Raw genomic sequence first — 6,146 nt, forward strand, 5'->3', positions numbered from 1 at the left:
AGGAGGAGAAGGGGCCAGAGGACGAGATGGCTGGATGGCATCACTGACTCAATGGACATGAGCTTGAGTAAACCCCAGGAGATGGTGAAGGACAGGGAAGCCTGGCGTACTTCAGTCCACGGGGTTGCAAAGAGTCAAATACAACAACAACACACTACAACAACAACACATGCCTCTAGGACAGAGGGTTCATGGAGTTTTATTTGCCTACTAATAGAAAGGGTGACTCTGGAAGACTGAAGAACTAGGAAGACACAATGAATAGTTTATACATATGAAATCTCTATTCAGATATTTCCAGTTTCTCATCTACTTTCACTTCCTATTTTAGATTTAATATTTAATGAGAAAGAACAATTCATTTAATTACAAGCTCTAACTAGATTTTTAAAACATCATTTTGAGCTTGGGGGATACTAGGTGTCAAAGTGGTAAGATCTCAATATTTAGAAGCTCCCTTAAGACTTTAAAGTTTTAATTAATTTGATTCTTACTAATTCACTCTTAACTTAAATTTATTATGTTTTTGAATATTAATTCTATGATTAGGGTATTCATAGAACGTGTAACATTTCCATATGACCAGGCTATTTTAAAATGACAATACATAAAACAATGAGTCTACTTAGATAATTAGTACCATGGTGATCACTGAGGCAAATTTGAAGAACACATAGCCAGAATCCAGGGTGTCCAAGCTATGTCCCACTTATAAATAAAAACTAAAACTTACCCCTTTTTAAGGTTAAACTGCAATTTAAAGTATGGCAATACTGAAAGTAGAAAAACTGTAAAGAAAAAAAAGAAGAAGAAAGATGAATCTTTTCAGGGTATTTTGAAAAGAAATGTGGGGTCACCTAGTGCTGATATGCCACGGTGGAATCCTGTCTCTATATCTAATTCATAATTACTATTTCCCAAAGCCCCTTTTGAAAATTAGAACAAATAATGGCTAGCAAATATAGCACCATTGTTGTAATGACTGAAGTCTAAATAGAGCCATCTTTATCTAACTGGGTTTTATAATCCATTTTCTTGCCACATTAATCCTTAATGATGTTACAGCAAGGGTTTTTAATCTGGCCCACATGGCCAGACATCAGAGAAATCTGTGACTCCCTTGAGAATGTACACAAAATGTTTTTGTTTCTTTTCTCCCACCTTGGGAGAGTAGTTTCATATCATATTTAAGATTACTAAAGAGATTTATGAAAATAATTTAATAAGCACTGATTTGGAATGTCTTTTAAGTGAACTCTAGGTGATTTCCCTGGTGGTCCAGTGACTAAGACTCCACACTCCCAATGCAGGGGGCCCAGGTTCAATCCCGGGTCAGGGAACTAGATCCCACATGCCACAATGAAATGATCCCACATGCTGGAACAAAGATCAAAGATCTTGTGTGCCACAACTAAGACACAGCAAGTCAAATAAATAAATAAACTTTGATTTAATGAATCCTGTTATCTCTTAAAGAAAACCTATTGTGGGGATTGTGGTTAGCACTTGGCATTTTCATGAGGCCCTTGGTTCGATCCATGGTCAGGAAACTAAGATCTTACAAGCTGCATGTGTGGCAAAAACAAACAAAGAAACAAAAACAGAAGAAAATTATCATCTCATATGTAAGTATTAGACTAAATTTGAAAACACAAAGAGTAGCAAAGAGTAGTAAAACTCTATTGGGGAAGAATATCTGAAAAAAATTTAAAAGCATATTTAAGATCCTACCTCTATCAGTTCAGTAAAGTCGCTCAGTCGTGTCCAACTCTTTGCGACCCCATGAACTGCAGCATGCAAGGCCTCCCTGTCCATCACAACTCCCAGAGTTTATTCAAACTCCTGTCCATTGAGTCGGTGATGCCATCCAACTATCTCATCCTCTGTCGTCCCCTTCTTCTTCCACCTTCAATCTTTCCCAGCATCAGGGTCTTTTCCAATGAGTCAGTTCTTTGCATCAGGTGGCCAAAGTATTGTTGAAGCTGAAACTCCAATACTTAGTTTTAGCTTCAACATCAGTCCTTCCAATGACTATTCAGGACTGATTTCCTTTAGGATGGACTGGTTGGATCTCCTTGCAGTGCAAGGGCCTCTGAAGAGTCTTCTCCAATACCATAGTTCAAAAGCATCAATTCTTCAGCACTCAGCTTTCTTTATAGTCCAACAAATCTAAAAAAAAAATTATTCTTGTTGCTGCTTTCAGCATTCTCTTCCACGAAAACCCAGAGCAGTTTCATTCCCTTCACAGTCTCTGCTATGAAGTTTAAGAATTACTTTTTATATTAGCATATATTTTTCAATCTTCAAATATTTTAACCTTTTTTTTTTCAGGCAAAAATTCATCTTTAAAATTAAATACAGACACCTCTGCTATGGCGGATAATACTTTAGCCTTTGAAACCAGAATATTTGAGTTCCAGTTCTGCTATTTGCTAGTTCTGTGGCTATGAATAAGTCATAATACCTCAAATTCTCTACTTCTTCTATTTTAAAAAAAAGATGTGGGATAATAACAGAACCTATTACATTTAAATGAGGTGATATAAAGAATGCCTGGTACAATAAATTCATTCATTCAGCACAGCTTTCTCAAACTCTTAGAATTATTCTCATTAGAAATTATTAAGATCCTGTAAAAAATTTCAGATAATTCAAGTCACAAACTAGTTTTCATTATTTTTACTGTTTTCCAGCTTTACTGACATATAATTGACGTATAACATTGTGTAAGCTTAAGGAGTACAACATGTTGATTTGATACTCTTATATATTGCAAAATGATGCCTCCATAGCATTCGTTATCTAAGACCTGCATCATGTCACATAATTACCATTTCTTTTAGCAGTTAGAACATTTACCATCTAGTTTTGCAAGTGTATGATACTGTATTGTTAGTTATAGTCACTATGCTGTACATTAGAGTCCCCAGAACTTATTAATCTTGTAACTGGAAGTTTGTACAACATTTCCTTTTTCTCCCACTCCTTTTTTATCCACAATCCTGGCTTCTGTTTTTATGAGGTCAGCTTTGTAAAATTCCATGTATAAACTCTATCATATGGTATTTCTTTCCCTGCTTGGCTTTCTTCACTTAGTACAATGCCCTCAAATTCTATCTATGTTGCCACAAATAACTGGATGTCCTTCTTTCACACTGGCAGATAATATTCCTATGTGTTTGTGTATGTGTGTCTGTACATACATATGTATATATGTATATATACATATGTATATATCAATATATATGCACATCTTGTTTATTGATTCATCTACTGACTGTGGTGTTGGAGAAGACTCTTGAGAATCCCTTGGACTGCAAAGAGATCCAACCAGTTCATCCTAAAGGAGATCAGTCCTGGGTGTTCATTGGAAGGACTGATGTTGAAGCTGAAGCTCCAGTACTTTGGCCACATGATGCAAAGAGCTGACTCATTTGAAAAGACCCTGATGCTGGGAAAGATTGAAGGCAGGAGGAGAAGGGGACAACAGAAGATGAGATGGTTGGATGGCATCATCGACTCGATGGACATGGGTTTGGGTGGACTCCGGGAGATGGTGATGGACAGGAAGGCCTGGTGTGCTGTGGTTCATGGGGTCGCAAAGAGTCGGACACGACTGAGCAACTGAACTGAACTGACTCTTACTTTGTTTCAACATTTTGGCTACTGTGAACCATGCTACAATGAACATGGAAGTGCAGATATCCCAAGACCTTATGTTCATCTCCTTCAGATATATACTATGGAAGTGCGATTGCTGGGTCATATGGTAATTCTAGTTTTAACTTTTGAAGGAACCTCCATAATGTTTTTCACAGTGGCTGAACTAAGTTACACTCCCATGAACAGTTGATAGAATAATGACTAAGTATTGCCTTGAGAATTAAAAAATAATACCTTTTAACTGAAAAGCAGTATATGTTAAATTAAAGAAACATTTGCTAATTCAAAAATGAGGGAATTCCCTGGTGGTCCAGTGGTTAAGACTCTGCTTCCAATGCAAGAGGGGTCCATTCGATCCCTGGTCAGGAAACTAAGATCCCATGTGCCATGCAACACAGCCAATCAAATTAAAATAAACAGATGCCTCACTTCCCAAAACTAAAAAAAAAAGCATAGCCTCAAACTACAAATGATTGCTTACTTTGTATAGTTCCTTCCATTTATACCCATATGTTCTAAACGTGAACAGACTTTACAGCCTTTATAATATTTCATACACTATCTATTGCATATTGCTTTTATATAGTGGTATATTATCATCACTTCACATGTAATAAAACATTTACAACATAATTTTTACAAATTTTATAAGATCTAATTGCATGGCTATTCTATATTTAGGTAACCCTTTAATTCTATAAGTGTAGGGTCATACAGGTAGGCCATTACAATAGATTTGCAAGTTATTTTTTTTCCTTCATGATTCTGATTTCTTTTAGCCATAATATTTATTTTGAAATTTCAAACAATGTTAGTGAAAGATGCTCACCCTTCTCCTCACCTTTGGAAGGCCTGGGCTAAATATGAGAGCTTAAACAATTTAATCAATGCTTCCAAGGGAAGATATGGGCTAAAAGGGGAGGTGAGGAATGATTTAACTAACCTCACATTGTTGGACATTTAGGTTAAGTGAGGGCTTCCCAGGTGGTGCTAGTGGTAAAGAACCCATCTGCCAATACTAGGTTGGATTTCTGGGTGGCTGAGATCCCCTGGAGAAGGGAATAACAACCCACTCCAGCATTCTTGGTCTTCCCTACTAGTTCAGCTGGTAAAGAATCCGCTGGCAATGAGGGAAACCTGGGTTTTATCCCTGGGTTGGGAAGATCCCCTGGGGAAGGGAAAGGCTACCCACTCCAGTATACTGGCCTGGAGAATTCCATATTGCATAGTCCATAGGGTCACAGAATCGGACACAACTGAACAATTATCACTTTGAGGGCTTCCCTCCTAGTTCAGTCGGTAAAGAATCTGCCTGCAACGCAGGAGACCTTGGTTCGATTACTGGGTTAGAAAGATCCCCTGGAGAAGGAAATGGCAACCCACTCCAGTATTTTTGCCTGGAGAATCCCATGGGCAGAGGAGCCTGGAAGACTACAGTTCATGGGGTCACAAAAAGCCCGACAAGACTGAATCAACTTAGCATCCATGCACTTTGTACTGAAATCTTATTAGAGTTCTCCTCGAAAGTGAAAGTTGCTCAGGTGTTTCCGATTCTTTGCGACCCCACGGACTGAGGCCAGAATACTGGAGTGGGTAGCTGTTCCTTCTCCAGGGATCTTCCTAGCCCAGCGATCGAATCCAGGTCTCCTGCATTGCAGGCGGATTCTTTACCAGCTGAGCCACAAAGGAAGCCCTTAGGTTTAGGATAAATTCCAAAAGGTGGGTCTGTGGGGCTAAAGGATGTGAAAATTTAGTTTTAATACTCTTGCTCCATATTGTCTAACTGCTTGCCAGGATATTTATGAGTTTATATCTTTACCAACATTGTGTGAGCAGACTCATTATCTTACACGTGTAAATAGGAATTTAAGATATTAAATTGTATGTTTTTTATTTGCATTTCTTACTTTTACATATCTTCATATTCTATTGGCCTGTCAGGACACAAAAATACAATAAATTACTATCACTTACTTCCTTGGTTATGAGGTACCTTGTGACCGTGATTATAAAAGTAGCTTTCATTCATTAAACGTGAAGTTCTCTGCAGGCAGAGTCCAGTCCGTGGTTGATAGGCATTGCCAATACCTCATTTAACTCTCAAAACAACTCTGTATGGTTATTCTCATTTTTCACATGAGATAATCTACCCTTTGAGATATTGGGGAGAACAGCCCCAAGTCACAGGGATGAGTTGAAACACGGGTATTTGGGCGGGAATCTCACCCTCTTGTAACTAAGCACTTACGGGGAGGAGGGAGACAAAACGTGCAAAAACAACAAAACCAAATCCAGTTCCCACCCACTTACTATTCCTTTCTATAATTAAGAGGTTCTAAATTAAAACAGATGTGACTTCTCAGCTACCAGACACGCGTCTACCAACCAGTTTCTGTCACTCCCAGCGTAGCGAGTGTCAGGGAGCTCTTGAAGAGCTCGGACGAGAGGCTGCTCAGCTCAGAGAGTCTTTCCCCTTTGCAAAG

This window comes from Cervus elaphus, chromosome 18, assembly GCF_910594005.1.
Source record: "Cervus elaphus chromosome 18, mCerEla1.1, whole genome shotgun sequence".
Classification (NCBI taxonomy): Eukaryota; Metazoa; Chordata; class Mammalia; order Artiodactyla; family Cervidae; genus Cervus; species Cervus elaphus.